The sequence below is a fragment of the Cyanistes caeruleus genome, chromosome 6, assembly GCF_971803275.1.
Source record: "Cyanistes caeruleus chromosome 6, bCyaCae1.hap1.1, whole genome shotgun sequence".
NCBI lineage: Eukaryota > Metazoa > Chordata > Aves > Passeriformes > Paridae > Cyanistes > Cyanistes caeruleus.
In genome coordinates, this window is record NC_141706.1 from 23,704,556 (window position 1) to 23,723,280 (window position 18,725).

The 18,725-nt window shown below is 40.8% G+C and overlaps 1 protein-coding gene across 14 annotated transcripts in view; it reads right to left on the bottom strand.

The window, feature by feature from the left end:
• Positions 1 to 18,725, bottom strand: part of TSPAN4 (tetraspanin 4) — a 415,828-nt gene that overhangs the window by 247,048 nt on the left and 150,055 nt on the right. The gene's annotated exons all lie outside the window — the stretch shown is intronic.

Here is an 18,725-nt window from a genome sequence, read left to right on the forward strand (position 1 = left end):
AGGAAATCTTATCCATTTTCTAGCTTGGCAGATCTTATCATTACTCCTCACTACCTCAAAGAAAGTTTCCCCACTGGACTTAAAACTTGCTCCTGCAATTCTAACAGGATACAACTTTCCCTTTGCCTTTTACAAAAGTGCCTTAAACGTACAATGTTCAGAAACAAGTACAGCAGTAATAGATCTCTCGATTCTTCAAGAAGAGTTTCAAACACGTTGCAGAGTTCAACTTTCAAAAGTGCTACTTCCTTTTCCCTTAGCAAACTGGATCTCATTAAAAAGATTCAGGCAAAGTGCCAAAATAGCTTAAAAAAAAAAAAAAATCTTTGAGGCCCTCAATGACATTTAAGTTTGTTATTTCCATAAAACATCTACCTGCACCTTTACACACTGAAGTATCTTCATAAATCTGATCGCAAGTGACTTTGGAAATCCATCATTAACATTTATAATTCATACACCTCATTTGAAACTTTTATCCAGTTAGAATGTTTTCATTATTTTTAAACTGTCTTTATGATGACTGACCCATGGCAGCCTGAGACTGAAATTTTATTTCCAACCAATATTTTACTTCTGTAAAAGGTGCCTGCAAATTATCTCAGCTAAGTTGCTCATTAGAACTCAGTTCCTGTATCACAGCAGGGTTTAACAAACAAGCAGAACTGAACCTGTGTTTCAGTGGTTTAATACCAAAATTTAAAGAAAACTGAATAAATCAGATTTAATGGTAACACTGTGCACACTACCTAATACAAAAATATTGAACAGCTGGACCAGACATTCTACTGCAGTTATAGAGCCATGTAAGACAACCAGGGAATGCCACAAATTAAAGCAGCAATGTTAGTAGTCAGCTGGATATAACTTGCCATCCATTAATGGGTTTAACCTCCATGAAGTCAGCAGATGGAAGTCAGACGTGACTCCAAAAAATCACTATTACTTACTGGCGGTATTTTTGTCACTTGCCTGTTCCTACATAAGCACCATGTCTTGGCTATGAAAATATTCTGGCACATCCATTTGCAGTTTCCCCTGTTCTTGACAATGCTCTGCCATCTCTGAGTGGATGCTGAGGCAGAATGCAAGACCAGGATGATCTCATCCCTCTGTTGAGCATTCAGCTCTGCAATTCCAGTAATAAAACTGCTGAAGTGTTAAGCCAATTCCATGATCTTCTATTAGCCTAATGCAAGTTCTTGTAATGACCTGATTCACACAAACCACCTCACTCCTTGCGAAAGAACAGAGAAACTTCTTCCCAGGGAAAACAAATTTGGGGTTGTTCATCATGTGTCTATGTACAAGTACAATGGTTTAACCCCAGCTGGCAACCATGTACCACACAGCTGCCTCTCACTCCCACCCCTCCTCTACCCTGATGGAATTGGGACGAGAAGGAGAAAAAAAAATTAGAACTCTTGGGTTGAGAGAAGAACATTTCAATTGCTGAAATAAAGTAAAATATTATAATCACACTAATGCCAACAATAATAATAACAGTAATAATAACTGTAATGGAAAGGAGAAAGAGAGGAATTAGAAGCCCCATGAAATGCAAGCGATGCACAACACATCAGCCCCCCTCACTGACCGATGCCCAGCCCATCCCTCAGCAGTGTTCAGTGGCTTCCCCCAGTTTATATCCTGAGCCTGCCATTCTGTGATATGGAACATCCCTCTGGCCAGTTTGGATCAGCTGCCCTGGCCATGCTCCTACCCACTCTCTTGTGCACCTCCTCGCTGCAAGAGTGTGAGTAAGCAGGGTAAGTCTCCTGTCATCTAACTTCTCGTGTCCAGCCTGTGCTTTCCCACACTATTCCCAGAGTTCTTGTTAGGACTGAAAAACTGAAAAGTCCTTAATTTTAGAGTAAGCACTACATAGAAACAACTAAATGAGTGTTATCACCATTCCTCTCTTACTAAATCCAAAACACAGCACTGTACCAGGTACCATGAAGAAAAGTAACTATTGCAGCTAAAAGCATGACAATGGCAAAAAAAGAATAAAGGCATTCAGCAGTACTTCCCTCGGTCATAATGTAAGAAGGGCTGAAGAGTGAACACATGCTCTGCAGAAGTCATCCATGCAAGTCACTTAGGAGTGCCACAGCTATCCTTCCTCAGCAAAATATTCTTGCAGTTACCACTGTGTTGAACCCTTTCAATCTTGTGGCTTGTTGTTTGTTTGGTTTTTTTCAAGAGTAAAAGCAGAAGGACAAAGTATTTGGGCAGGACATAAATATATTTGGGATGAAAATTGAAGACATCCTTTGCAATCAAGAAGAAAGAAGAGCTTTCCTGCAGATAGCTTGGGATGGCTGATGCAAAAAAAAGTAACTTTCTGCTGAAAATTCCCCTGTTTTACATACTCCTAAGGTTTTATCATTGTCCCATAGAAGATGACCAAATCCTGCTGACTTCTGTGGAGAAAGGCCAAAGGTTGCAGCTGTTCAGATGACTGCACTTTGCTCCCTAGGAATATGAAACTGTCTTTCTCTTGAGAAAAGCTGCACTCAAAATGACTAATCAGAAAAACCAAAGTCCTAGATTTGTCCCATAACAATTAAATGCAGAGAAAACACAGCACAGTGTTATGTATTACACACACAGAGCCTGACATTTTCATTGCTAGTTTCACCTATGGCTTAAGACTTTTTTCTCCACAAATCAAGAATGGTATTTTTTCCTATCCCTTCAAAAAGAAGTCTAAAGGCTATATTTCACAAAACAATGTCACAGTTGTCACACACTAACCACATCCATTTAATAAAAAAGAGAAGATTTTGTTGTCTACAAGAAAAATCCGATCTCAAGCCACATGTCTCTCCCCATTTCTGACCATCTTAATAGTTTCAAAACCCAAGCCAGGTAAGTCTCCTGTCACTAACTTGTGATGTCCAACCTGTGCTTCCCCACACTATTCCCAGTGTTCTTGTTAGGACTGAGAAACTAGCACCTATCAGATTTACCTGTTCTTGATACTGCCTGTAAGAGCATCTGAAGGATATAGATATTTGACCTGGAAAGGACCTACAACAACCATCTGATCCAACTGCCTGACCAGTTCAGGGCTGACCAAGTCAAAGCATGTGCTAAAGGCATTGTCCAAGTGCCTTTTACACACTTGGCAGCTGTGGGACATTGACCACCTTTCTAGAAGCCTGTTGCAGTGTTTGACCATCCTCTCTGTAAAGAAATGCTCCCCAATGTCCAGTCTAAACCTCCTCTGGTGTAGCTTTGAACTCTCCCCATGCATCCTATCACTGGATACGAGGAGAAGGAATCCTCCCTCTTCACTTCCCCCTCTCAGGAAGCTGCAGAGGGCAACGGGGTCTCCCCTCAGCCTCCTTTTCTCCGAACTAGAAAATTACAAAGCCCTCAATGCTCCTCATAGGACATTCCTTCCAGCTCTTTTACCAGGTTTCTTATCCTCTGGATCCATTCAAGGATCCTTCTTAAACTGAACTGCATGCTGTACTCAAGGTGAGGCAGCACCAACACTGAATACAGAGGGATGATCACCCTTTTTGATGGTGTTTGATGCACTCCAGGATGGAACTGGACCTCTGGGCTGTCAGGGCACTCTGCAGACTTCTGCTGAGCTGCTGCCAACCAGCATCTCCAGATCCCTGCTGCTCTCCAGCCACTCTTCTACCAATTTATGCCCAGCATTCCTCGATCCCAGGTGCAGTATCCAGCTAAAGTTCAACTCTTCAAATTTCATCCCATTAATGCCAGCCCAATGCTCCAATCCCTATTGCAAGGCCTCCTGTCCCTCCAGAGAGCTAACAGCACCTCCCACTGTGGAGGGAATCTGCCAATGGTGTAGTCAAATCCTGCTTTCAGATTAGTGATAAATAAACAGCAAGCCTGAAGCTGAGCCCTGAGGAACGCTGCTGGTGAATGGCTGCCAGCCAGATGAAGCCTCATTCACTACAACCCACTGAGCTCTGCCCTTCAGCCAGATCTTCACCCAGCACAACATGAACCCTCTCATCCCACAGTCAGTCAGCTTGTCCAGAAGGATCCTGTGAAGGTATCAGTATCAAATGTCTTATTAAAATCCAGAAAAATGACACATCCCATGCCTTTCTTTCATCCATTAGGCAAGTGAACTTACCATACAAAGAGATGAGAATAGTTAAACAGGACTTTCCCTCCGTGAAACCATGTTCACTGTACCTGATGACTGCATTATTCTTTAAGTACCTTGCAGTACCACCCAGTATAATTTTCTCCATAGACTAACTAACCCTAACTAACTTTTTCTTCCAGAAAAAAAGTTAGACTAACAGGTCTGTAGTCCCTTGGGTTTTCCCTACTGCCTTTTTTTGTAGATTGAGATAGTAAAGCAAAGTAAAGCCCATAGATCATAATCAGGTCTCAACATTGAATTTGCTAGGGTGCAGTCCCTATCAGAAGGAATATCCAAGTGGCAGCATACAGGATTGGAGTCTCACTTTTTACCTAGATCTACTTAACAAAGGGTTTTTTACATTCATATTTTAAGTCCTATTTCACTTTTGCAGTGTCACCTGCACCCACAGTGATACTGCATTTAAATTTCCAACTTGCAAGACAGGGCTTGAAAATCACCTTCCTCCATAGTGAGTGGGAGGTTTTTTCCTGCTGGAAACAGAGGAATGTATCAAAATCGAAGCATAATCTAAATTTCCACTGAACAACGCATTTTTTCATCTGGGATTTGTCAGCTTTGTTTCGACTTTGCAATTAAAAGTTAATCTTGTCAAATGTAATTTTTAAAGGATTATTGTAATTTAAAGTCATGAAAGACAGAATAGTTAAGGCTGAAAAATACCTCCAAAATCATCAAGTGCAACCTTTGACCTAATAACAATCAGAGAGAGACTCTTCATCATGAACTGTGGCCACAGGACAAGGAGTAATAATAAAATAATTTCAAAATTGAAAGTGGGAAAATTTATGTTAGGTATCAGAAGAGATTTTTTACCATGAGGGTGGTGAGACACTGGAACAGGTTGATTAGGGAGCTTATGGATGCCCCAGCCCTGGAAGTGGAGAGCAAGGGGCCATTCTGCAGCTGCTCTTACCCGCAGCATGCTGTCCCCTGCAGCTCTCCCCTCTCGTGTCCCTGAAAAGTATCTGCCTGGCAGCTCCTTCAAAATCCTCTAACTGGCAGAAACAGCACAGACCCAGCTTCTAAGCTGGTAAGTATAAAAATGTCAGCTTAACCAAACTGACACAGATCTAACACAGCAGCAGGACAGCTGAGGCTTTAAAACAAAAACAAACAAACAAAAAAATTCCCACCTGATAATATGCTTGTAAACTTTGACCACCATTTCTGCCTGTTCTAGCTCAACAACTTAAATCAACCTTCCCAAACCTATGGTTTTTAATTCTCATCCTCAAAGTACTACATGAAGACTAAAAGACAGAATAGTTATCTGAACACATATCTTTCTCAACACTCATCACTTTTTATTTTCTCAAACTAAACTGGAAACCCCTTCAAACAGGATCAGCATTTGAAATGCAACATACTATGAAATATAGAAATAACTTTTTTCCATGGAAAGAGGAATGCAATCAATTAAAATTCATTACTCTACACATCTTCAAGATATTTCTTTCAACATTTAGATTGCATGGAAATCCTCCCTGTAGCAAAGTCACCTTTATGGATACCATTTTTTTACTTTAGGAGATAAAAGCAACCTTGCCATAAAGGCTACTCGTCTGCATCATTCAAATATGTGTATATGATTTTTGGGCTCCACTGACACCTCAAGCCTCAGAGAGTCTGGTGTTCACTTTGTTCAAAGTCAATGCCACACGTCTGACAGTTGGTAAATTGAGTGTCTCGTTTCCTGGGCAGGATTCCTCCCTTTGTTATCTTTCAGTACCCTGAAAAAGATTGCTTTCAAAATTGAACTTGCCAAGTCAACCGCTTCCATCCTGAGCAATCTCTAGAATGTGTGCCTTCCAAGTCGAGATGTTGTCATTCTCCCCTTCATTTAGGGCACCTTGAGAGCCAATGCAATGAAATAAAACCCTGGCAGCTCACTGGCAGTGATGATGGTAACTCATAGTGCAATGGAGTTGTGTAAGCATTCAGTGTGCACACATACATCCAAGCATTTAAGCACACACCTTGGCTGTATACCTACAAACACCTGGTCCTATCAAATCTCAAATGAAATCAGAAAAGTAGATGAAGCACAGCAAAGACTGGGCAGTGAGTTAACTGCATGGCATTTCTGTTGCCAAGCCAAAGATTTAAGATTTACACAGCATCTTCTACAGCATCCAGAATACTGAGCAATACTGAACGGGGCAAATGCAGAAGCTGGCACCTGCTGGTACTGTGTAGGCATTCAAGCCTACAAGCACATCCATAAAGTACCTGGTTTTGTGCTCTGTAAGGGAAGTACGAGTTTAAACAACAGTTTAAGGTTAAGAAATTGCATACAGAGCCCCACTGAAACCCAGATCTGATGCCAAAGGAATTTCAAATTGTCTAGAGACTGAGCAACACTATCTCAAGTGAGCAGTTAGTTTGTGGAGGACACTCGAGAGGCTGACAAAACCTGTAGGAAGCTTTTCATTTATTCCTTCAGGGAACCTGACTATGCCCAAATGGCTCATCACACCAACAACTGTAGGTGGACAGGGATGAACAGGAAATTCATCCTGGGAGGGAACCAAACCCCACTCCAACCAACAGGTAGGAATAAATACTGTAACAAAATACAGCAGCTCTGCAACTGTGTCCAAGATGAAGAACTAATCAGAATATACTATCTGGAATTGTATTTCCTTTCATTCTCAGGGTTTTCCCAAGAGGAAGCTAATACTGGACAGGAGACAAGGATTTGCAAGGAAACCTAATGCAACAAGTCATTAAAAAGTAGCAAACTTAGTTTCCTTGCTAGCAAATTAGATCCAATAGCAGAATACTTGCTCCTCACAGACCCAGCTTGTGAGGTATTTCATACTGGGGAGGGTCTCAAGTGGCTCAGCGATGTCCAAATTCAGGCTTCACCAGGCCTCCTGGAGACATATACTGCAGAGCATCTTTGTGCTTTCTGCATTCTTCACAGCACTAGGAGATGCTGGAGATCTTCTCACTTGGAAAGCAATTCTTCTAAATTGGAAAGAAGGCACAACACCTTCCCATCATGCTGTCATATTGGATTTTGAACTCTTTTTGACACTAGATTGTGTCAAAAAGGAAATAAAAATAAAAACGCAAATTGACAGCTTCTGCAAAGCTTGGGAACTTTGTCTGAACTCAATTAATCTGGTTTAGAAACTATTCTCTAACACCATCTGACATGCAGCAAAGAACAGAGGTTCTCAAAAGGGAAGTGAATGCTGCCAAAGTTGGCCTTTGCTCCTCTTTCTTAGAGGTACAACAGAGAATGGGGGGGAAAAAAAAAATTTTAAAAAAAAAAAAAAAAAATCCAGAAACCATTAGGGGTATGAGGCACCACTGTACTCAAGGATTCTAAGAAATGAACACTGTGTTTCCACAGTCTGCTTTTCTATAGGAATAGAGATACGTCTTACACAAATTAAGCTGTCTTACACAAATTCCTGCTCAATGTTTGCTTGACTACAAGTAAGGCTGTAACGTATCTTGATATTTTTCCAGATGTGATACTGAATTGGTTAAAAAATTTGTTTTGTCACAATTAGCTGTGTCACAGATTGCCCATAGAACAAGGAGGCAGCGAGAATGCTTGGACTTCTCCCTGTTCAGAATGACCGATCTTTAAAAGCATAGAACTTCCTGAGTTTTTCTGTATCCTTGTACTACTAAACATCTAAGGATGTGCCCCAAAGATTTTAACGGAGGTGGTTCAGCAGGAAGTGGTAGCTCCATGGGCTTTGCTGATTTCTTTGCACCAGAGAAGAGGAGAAAAACCACACCCTCCTATACATGCTTTATCTTCTCCAACCCAGACACCATAAGAGAGCTTTCCCATGCCTGGAGAGACTTACGAGCAGGGATTGCTGAAATGAAAGTCTCCCTGATAAAGAATCTGGCCATCCACTTCTGTCATTCCCAAAAAGATCTACTGCCCTCCTTGGACTTTGCTGGCACGCCACCTCATGTTGACCTTGGCAATAAATACTTCTAAAATTATACAGATTTCCCATTGTGATCAGACAATAAACATTATTAGTTACGTGTTTGCCAAGGCAAGGGGCAGAGAAGCACTGATCAAGCAGTGCATGTCAACGTCTGTGAGGATATTGCAATTTAAATCCAATTTAAATTGCCAGATGTACATCAAGGGGCATGACTAACATCTGTCAGAAGAATCTCCATTTTTCCATCCCTTCACATTTGTAACAGAACTAGACAATAGCAAAATTACTCATACTTAGCAAGACTTTATTACTCAAAGCACTTTGGAGAACACTCTTTATACCTATGGAAAGCTTCATAACATGCTTGCAGCCTGTTTTCTATATTTAGGCTTGAATACTGCAACTTCGGCAGGAATACTAGCAGAAAAAGAGGTCAGTAACTGTTAAACAGAATTTCATTTGCTGTCATTTATCGTATCAGGCTGCTTTTCAAAAAGCAATATGAAATCACGCTTGTTGAAATTAATCCATATGACAAATGTCCATTTCCTGTCTCTGCTTCAATTTTATAGTGACATGTCTGCCCTTATTAGATTTAGTACCTGCTGAAGTCAAAAGAAAGAAATTCAAAATGGCAAATACCTAAATCTGTGCCACAGACATGTTCAGAAATACTAACTAAAGGGCTGTCTAAAGTACAAAACCCAGGACAACCCAAGTATCTTCCACTTGCAGATTATGAAAATTTAAAAAAATACTGTGAAGTTCTCTTCAGTCCTTCAGAAAGTTTCTATTAAACTATAAAGCAATAGATAAAATTATTTGGCAAAATTAAGAAAAAAAACCTTGTTCTCAATACACTAGAAGCATTATTGAGTTGATCTGAAGGAATTGCATAGATTTAACCTCAAACAAAATTTTGAACAACTCTGTAACAACAGAAAGACATGATGAGACTAAGGCTGTGAACAGGCCTTGCATCTTCCAAAACCACTACAAACAGCATCAACACACTTCCAGAAAAGGTAAGCTTAAATTATTAAATTAATAGGAGTGTAATATGCACTTGCACTATGAAAAGGACTTCCAGAATGCCAAATTTCTTTGTTAATTCCATTGGCATAACTATTTTATAAATTCATGATATGGAGTAGATGACTCACTCATAGCCGACCTTTAGTGTCCTCATACCAATAACTCTCAAGACCATGATCAGATGACAGCAGCTTTCATAATTATGACAGTCAGCATGAAGAGCAGGGGGTGGTGGGTAAATTAAACTTTAGCTAAAATGTACCACTTGTATCAGGAGACGATATAAAAATGCAGCACTCTATTAAGGATGTAGTTCCACATAATTATTTTTACTGATGGCACATCTGATTTAAGAGAGCTAACTCTCCCTCCCAGCTCTGATCTCCTCACAGCAGAGTCCACTTCCACCTTACTTAAGCTGACTCAGTTACTCTTGATGCCACACTCTAGAGCTGTGAAATCATGCTGATAAAATAATGTAAACATAAACAAATGAAATTTTAATGAAGCTGCAGTAACAGTAACTTCCCTAGTGTTGAATCTAACCCTTTGCTGTTCATGAACTGCAACTATTTCTTGATTTTGGGAATGTATTTGTGTTTCTGTCATTTGTGTCTAAGCACTGACTGCAGGGAGACATTGACACTGAAACAGACCACCACATTCATCAGCGGCCCACTGGGTGCAAAGTGCTGGGGTTATTTTGGTCAGTTAATATATTATCACACTTCCCCCTTAGCATGAATGAAAGGTGAGGGTGAAGTCTCATATTTGCAGACAGTTTTAAACATACTGGAAATAGCTGAGTTATCACAACAAATTTCTGTGAGCTTCATCCAGACAACAGCGAAACTGTAAGCTGCACAGAGGTGAACAGCATTCATTTTGTTTCAGTTTTAAATATTGCTACTCTGCGCTCAGCCTTGGCTACAGCACAGTTGAGGCCTGCACTTGTACATTGAGAACCTTGGAGAGAGCTGCTTTGGGCCTTTTTTGGGGGCTGACTCTACCATTTGGCCTCCAGCTGAGCTACAGCATCAATCCTGGAGTGACAGCAGAGCTCACACATGCAGCAGTTCATGCCTTCAGACAAGCACAAATAATTCACAGGCCTGTGGGTGACTATGACAGATGGCAACCTCTGAGTGATGAAGGCCAAGTTCTATGCTGAAGTGAACAGGGACAGCATGGCAGGAAGGCCAGGGAAGCAGGGAACCCAGCCTATCCAAAGTCACAGAGCAATTCCTTTATGTTAACAACTACTCATTTTCATTTCATCACACCCTTACCAACTCTCCATGTTTCCACTCTCTTTACTTCTAATTTTCTTTCCTTCACTACTCTTCCCTTGCCTTTTTCCAGTCTTTTCCATTAGACACATCTCATCCCCTCGTGGATCACTCCATGGGATGCACTGACCTCCTCCTCTCATTTTCTGAGCCAAATATCCTTGTCTGACTTAAGAGATGTTTCCACATTTAAACTCTACAGTTATGAAAGAGATGGTGGCAAAGGGTGGGAGGTTTGTGGAGTCAGCACACAAATACACAGTGCAGAGTTTCAATCTGTGGTAACACATTTTTAGATGGAGCATCGAGAAGACTGTTTGCTTCTGCTAGTTTAAATAAAATGAAAGGCCACAATTCTGAACCTGACTCGTTACTGGCCACAGTCTGAGCTGCTTTAAGCAAGCAGTGAGGTACAGAAGCAATACCAGCTGTAATTGCTGTAGGTCCTGATATGCTTAGAAATTAATCAAAGCAGTTACTGCATAATACTTTCAAGTGATTTCAGGAGTTCAATTTCTACATAGATACTCTTACCCCAGAACAAATGTCCTCATAGGGGATTATATCTATATAATTAATTTAAAGTAGCTTATTTTAAGGAAAAGTCCAGAAACAGATCTTAGGATTGTGGCTGATAGCACAGTGAAAACTTTCCAGTCCAATCCACTTTTTCTACAGCTTTGTTAATGTTGTTTCAACTTTATTTCAGGTCTTTACTGGCTACTTAGCCTGTGACCTTACAGAAGAAACCAGAAAAGGAAGAGTATCCATTGCATTGAGGAGAAAGAGGGATATGGATAGGCAGGGCTATAAAGTACAGCATTTTTACCTCCAGCAATCAGCCAAAACAATCTGTGGGTTGAAACCAGAGGGAGCTAATGTACAAAAGCTGTAACACAGAGTTACTTAACACCAAACAAGCAGAAGACAAGGTGTGCTCCAGGATAATATTATTTTAATCTCTCTTTTTTCCAAGTTGACCTGAGCTTAACTGAAGGAGGCAGATTTGAAGTTTGTTTCAAATCTCTTTAAATAGATGAAAGTCTTTGAATTGAAAAGACAGTGGATCAGGGCTTCCGTGTGGCCACTATCCCTCACTGTGATACTACACCCAACAGCCAAGAAATAAAAAGAGAGGTTCTGCCTCCTTACTACCTTACTCCCTCTCCTCTGTGCCTGGTCAAACTGAGGGGGGAGAAGAGCTTATCTGCTATTGTAACAGAAGGAAAACATCACATTTCATGCTTATAAAACCCTATTAATTTGAACACCACTGAGAAGCCAGTAACTGCTATTTTCTTTTATAAATGGGCTTCACAGTGAAGAAAGGAAGAATTGGTTGCACTGCTAACCACCCTGCATGACTTGTTTCTCCTCCTGATTTGTTTCCACCATAGAATGTGTTTTGTGCAAACATCTCTGTTCAGAGCATAGAGCTTTTTTTCCCTCCCTTTTCCTGAACTCTAGGAAAGTCTCCACCACTGCCATCTCCCCAGGTTACATTGGCAGAGCTCGAGAGGGCAAACAAATGCTGATCCAAAGCATTCTCTCTCAGACCTCTTGGTACACATCCATTCATGAGGAGTTCAGCAGAAAAAAGTAACAGTGATAACACTGACAATGTGGCACAATTCACCACAGAAGACACACAAGATGTGTAAAAAGCAGAGGTAAAAGATCTTTTTTCTGAAACAGATGTTCTGTGTATCGTAATCCCACTTAACTGCCTTTGGTAACACATGCAATGCTCGAAAAACCATCACATCAGAAATCCTAGCATTTTCCAAATTTATTATACCCAACTAGCATCACCTTTATGACCTTCTTTCTTGGGGGTCTCCAAGGAGTTTAAAGATCAGCTTGTAGCTACACTGCTATGTGTATTAGTGGCTACAAACCCAGCTTAGACCCATGTGCCCCTTTTAGTACTCTCCACATTGTATCTTTGCAGCCAAATATTTTCAAAAGAGCCCTTTACTCAAATTTTCAGAGGAGCTCTGGTGCACCACTTAAGCAGCTGAAGAGGGGAAGAGCTGTTACAAATGTGCTTGGAGCTCTGCTGCTCATGAGATGACACCAAAGGTCAGAGTTTTTCAGCACCAAAGGGACATACAGCATCCTAAGCACCTGGAAAAAAGAGTCACGCATTTAAGAAATCAGGAACCGAGTCAGTAACTTTTGCCTCATTGTCCTGTAGCCATTAAACACACCTTGAATCAGAAAGCAAATATTCAGTACTATCTCTGACCACATGAAGTTGTTCCTGTTTTTAGTATCTTTACCCACTCTGAGCCAATCTTGTCACCATTGCTTTCAGAAGCCTGATTTTATCTTTTTATCACTGCTGCTACAAGACAGCTGACTGCAACGAACATGTCTGTAATGAAATCAGTTGACCCAGAAAAGAAGTGCTAACACCAGTCTAGATTAAAAAACAAGTACAAGTAGATGTTTTCTCTGACTGCAGGCAGTCCATGCTAAAATGCTAGAGCAATACAGGCACTGTAAGAGCAAGTCCCCTGAATCTGCCCATATGCCAGGTATGCTTTCCTGTATTTTCCACAGGTTTAAGCATTTGGGTGACCTACTTAAAATAATGTAATTAAAATAAGTAAGAGTGCAATTATCTTTGCTATAAGAAGGCCTAAAGCTTTCTATTATTTTATCCCCAAAAAGCAAAAGCTTTCTTAGATGTATTGTTAAGACAAAGCAATTTACTTTCACAGGCTTTAGTTTTAGACTCTTATAAATGTGGGTTTTCGTTCACTGACACAAAATTTGCTTAATAATACATGCCTGCTCTACTTACTTGTTTCATTTGCCTCACAGTTTTCTCTAATACAAGGAAAGCTCCTTCATGAAAGGACAGATTTTTTATGTGCCAAGCCCAAGACTTATCAGGCTCCAAAAACATGTGTAGCAGCACATGTCTTCATCCAGGCTTCTATTAATCAGATGCTCTTTATCTTCTCTGACTCAAAGTGGTAATGCAAAGTAAAATAGTGCTCTCACACACAGAAGACTACAAATCCATCTCAACTCGTTTTCCCTGCTTATCAGACTCCAAGCTTTCCCTTAGCCTCTCAATAAATCCCTCCTACTCACAGTGTCTCCCAAAGATAATAATAAAATCAAATATTTATCTTGCATTCCCAAATGGAGAGTGTGTGCGCACACATAAAGATGGAATCAGGAAATCATGAAGCAGAGAGGAATGGACACCGGAACAGCCATACAAAATCACCCAAAGCCATTAAATTTAAGAGCTTTCAGCTGCTGTCAAGCATGTCTGGACTAGCTGAGGAAGAAAGAAGTTCAGTTTAAAAAAAAGACTATATGAAATGGTTCTAATTCCTCCAGTTAAAAGGGGTTTTTGTTAACATACTGCAGTTACCATTCTAGTCCACAGTGCTGACAGCACACATCCAGCAGCAATGCCAGCGAATATTTTAAATCACATCTGTCCTACAGTTCACAGCTAGGTCTGCTCTGGGAGCAGGAATCCAACCTCACTCCTGCCTGCTCCCTTCCTGCAGTGCTTATTCACACTGACTGCAGACACTGGGACCTTGGCAGTACCAGAGGAAGACAAAGCTCATCCTCAATCTCACATTTGAGAGGTAAGGGGTGCAGGGCTTAAAACTGCTTTGTAGGATTGAAGAATAAGCAGCTTACCATTGAGGGCCTGGGATACTGTTTGTAGTCAAATCCAAACCTCTTCAGCACAAGGCCAGATTTCTCCTTTACTGCAGAGCTAACATTCCAGTCTGTGAGTTCATATTTCATAGTAAAAAAATAATGAAAGGAGCTCCCATATTTCCTGGTTAACATTTCAGCCTTCTAAAGGGTAATAAACCAGTATCTCCCTACAACAACAGATAAGTCAGACAAATAAAATGTCAAACTACTTTAGAAATAAGCTAGTCAAGATAATAGAATGAATCTCTTGAGTAGCCATTAATAGCATTTGGCAAAGATGATTCCAGAGGACATATGATATCTAATATAAAAGGATGTGCTATTTCTGTATCTCCCCTTTAAAATTAATTTAGTGCTGACAGGAAGATACCTGTGTAATATCTAAAACCTTCCCCACATCCTTAGGAGGAATGATACCACTAACAGTTTTATGAAAAAACCAAAGCAGAGGCTGCAGACAGAGGGAGCCCTGTGCTGTGACTCAAGGCCAGAGATCCTTATCCCAGTTCTCCTGCCAGCCAAGTGACCATGGGGGAAAACTGCTTTCCCTGTCACATATCTGCAGTGCAAGGTTATCACGTACTTTGTGAAATATTGAGATGTATCAGCACAAAGCATGCTGCAAGAGCTCTGTGTTTTTATTACCACCAAATTCCCTAGCTGCACAACTAACATAAAGGGAATAAAAACTTCGTATCAACCAAATAAGCAGCTAAGTTGTGAGTAAAACAGCAATATGGGATACAGACATATTTATTTGCTTGCATTTCTTTCTCCAAAACAAAGATGACAGTAAGAGCCCGTATTAACAATTACTAAGCGTCACAAAACAAGAATATATCAGCTAGACCTAAATTTTCCTATTGTGCTTTCTGAATGATTTGCCATTATCACTATAATACAGCATGAAAAATACTGCATTCTTCAGCCTCTATTTTTTGATTAACCGGGTGCTCTGGGAATTTCTGTCTATCCCCATTTATAATTACAAGTTGTTATTGCCATTTTCAATGTGACTTGCTGGCAATTAAATCTATTTGTAAAGAAAAAAAAAAATATTTTTTTCCATAGAAATTACTTACTTATTTTTAAAAATAAACCAGACCTGCTAGGTTAAAAAACTAATTCTGCCTAGTTTGATTAAGTTTCCTCATTTTCCAGTGGCTCTCACAAGAGTTGGAGAAATTCACCATCTCTCATAAGGCAAGTGGGAACTTTGGAGAAGCTTGCAGTACAATAATGAAAGCTCTTGCAGCAAATATTTTGTAATACCAGTTATCCTCAGGGTACCCAGCCCTCTGAGCTGGAAGGCAGAGATGGGGAGCAGAATGAAGCCCTCATAATCCAGGAGAAAATGGTCAGTGACCCATTACACATCTGGACATACACAAGTCCATAGGCTTTGATAGGATTCACCAAAGGGCACTGAGGGAGCTGGTGAAGAGTTTGCCAGGCCTCTTTCATCATTCCAGCTGTCCTGGTGAGCTGGGGGGTCTCAGCTGGCTGAAGTCAGCAACTGTACTGCCCCCCTACAGGAAGGGTCAAAAGGAGGGTTGGGGAAGGTCAGACCTGTCAGCCTGACCTCGGTGCCAGGGAAGGTGACGGAGCAGATTGTCTTGAGTGCCAGCATGTGGCATGTACTGGACAACCAGGGGATCTGGCCTGGCCGGGATGGCTTTCTGAAAGGCAGCTGCTGCATGACCAACCTGATCTCCTTCGATGAGAAGGTGATCTGTGTAGTGGATGATGGCAAGGCTGTGGATGTGTCTGTGTGAACTTTAGTAAAGCCTTTGACACTGTTTCCCGAAGAAATTGTCCTGGAGAAGCTGGCTGCTCATGGCTTTGGGTGGGTGCATTGCTCACTGGGTAAAAACCTGTCTGGGTGGCTGGGCCCAGAGGTGGTGGTGAGTGGTAGGTAATAAATGACAGGATGAGAGGAAATGGCCAAAAGTTGCACCAGGAACTTCAGATTAGATATTAGGAAAAACTTCTTGACTTAAAGGGTGGTCAGGCATTGGAATAGGCTGCCCAGTGAAGTGATGCAATCATCATCCCTGGAAGTCTCAAAAAATGTGGGGATGAGGCACCCCAAGAGACATGGTTTAGTGGTGAACATGGTGGTGCCAGGTTAATGGTTGGACTAGAAGATCACAAAGGTCTTTTCCAAGCTTAACAATTCTGTAAGCCCTGGGGGATGCAATAAGCAAAGCCCCAGCTCATGGGCTGAGGAAGGCATTTTTAAAAACTGTCTGGTACAATGCAGTTCTCCCCTTGGTTGAGGTGCACACAGATGAGCAGCAAGAAACTCTTGGTTTGCAAATCTTTTCCCTGGTCTCAGATTCCCGGTCCTTTGTGTTCACAGCTTGGGCTAAAAATCAGAGTTTCACCTTCAGGACTTCTGTTGCCATTTATAGCTGGAAAAGGGCTTCTCAGAGTGAGATTTTTTTCATTTCTTATTGATTACCACTGTCAAAGGAGCCTGTAGGTTTTCTCCATCCTGTCAGCCTTAAGGTGTTTAGTATGGCAAACCAGCCTCCTTGTCAGCACTGAGGCAAGAAGCAGGAAGAGCTAAAGAAAAACAAACACTGGCGGGGAAAGCGAAGCATTATTCCTCTCCACAACAACTCCACTGCTAACACCAGGCATGCAGGTAGAAAGCCTTTTCATGGCACAAAGATCCTTTTAAATCCCTCACAATCCAAAACCTGACAGCTTCTAGTCTAGACTCCTTGTCTGTGTGCAAGTACTACACTGACACAGGCAGCCTTTCCCCCCTCTCTGTGTCAGCAAAAGGAACACCACAGTGTGCCACTTTCCCACAAGGTCAGCTCCTTGTCTGTACAGCAGCAGTGACTGTTCTGGTTAAATCTCACCTCCCGGTGACAGCACACTTGAGATAACAATTCACACTACCTGATTTCCATGGTGAAATACTACCTGGGAGACTCACATTTCTTTTGTATGAAGTATAAACACTTACTATATACATAATCAAACACATTCACTGTTAGTCCAAACAGATGCCCCCACCACTCACTCACCATGTTTACCCAGAAAAAAAGTGCTTGTCCTTAGTCTGTAAAGACCACCTTAAAGACTCAATATAAGAAATTTCTGCAGAGAAACAGATTTTTTATTTTTTTTTTTCTGCACACTTTATACAGCAGTGCTGTGCACAATGCTGTAAGGATGAGAAAGTAAACATGGTCTTAAGAACCGTATCCTCCAAATCACACAGTCATCCTGTGTGAATATTTACAGTAACAAAGAAAACAAAGAAGCCTCACAGTCTTCTTCAAACCTTGCCTGGAAGCTCCGCTGAGTTAAATATATAACAATACAAAACCATCAAAATCACTAACAATGCATAAAATTGGGCCAGTCCAACTGCTGAAAGTTCATGTTTGCTGCATCTCCTTGGCCTAAACCTGTAATTCAGTTTGAGAGTTGAAAGCAAGGTCATTCAAGTTTTGACACATTAATTCAGTAAATAAAACAAAAAACCCTAATCCAATTAAAGACTATATTAGTGGGCAAATTATGGCCACACTACCAACAACTACACTACCTGCTCCATTTAATTGCAAAACCTACATGGACAGAATAGGTGTTTTGAGGGGCTTGTGTAACAACATAGTTTTCACAGACAAAATGAAGGGAGAAAAAAAATAACAAAAAGTTATTTTCTAGCATAAATCACTGAGATTTTATTCATTCAATTCGACTGACACAGGGTAAGGTTAATAATCTAGAACAGATCTTATTTCCACTAATAACTAATATGGAAGTCATAGATTCAAAGATACATATCAAAACCAAATACATTAAAAAGGGGGCGGGGGGGAAACCCACACAGCCAAAACAAAGCAACAAACAAACCCCAAACACCATAAAACCAATGCAATTCAAAACCTAGAGGTGTAGGTGCTGGAGGAGAAGGATTCGTGAAAATCAAGCAATGTAAAAATTCCTAAGAAACACCACCCTTTTAGGATGTGAGGTTAACCAAGTCAAAAGCTGGTACCAGTTAACATCAGTGGACTTCAGTTCTACTTCACACTATGGACCTTGATCAAATCCTCAATTTACATGTGCTGCACAAGTCCACAAACCTACATGGACTTAAATAATCACCTGCAATTCCCAGTGAAAAGGGACATCATGTAACGGTGATTGTTTCTCTGAGTGTCTCCAGCAGCTTGCAGTGAGTACTTGCTATTTGATATCACCTGTATTTTCTCTTAAACTGCAAGCCATAAATTATTTTTCTTTCCAGATTTCCCACAAAATCTGACTTTCCTCAGGTTGGGACTGGTCACTGTGCCCACCGTAACTGTTTAAAGGAAATCAGAATAGGAAATATTTAAATAAAATAAAGGGGAAAGACTGAGCCTCTATTGAAAAGCTTCACCACTTCAGCTATATCCACTTGGAAGTTATTACAGTATTTTATTTCTAGCTTTAGTCTTCCAGAAGATTCAGAAATATTTTTCCCTACAGGGCTTTAGAAGGGACTGAACATAAACACCAATGCATCATCATCTTCCTTTCTGCCTACTTCAGGAGCTGCGCTCTGTAAGATTATCCCAAATATATCTCAGTCTCTCAGCCATT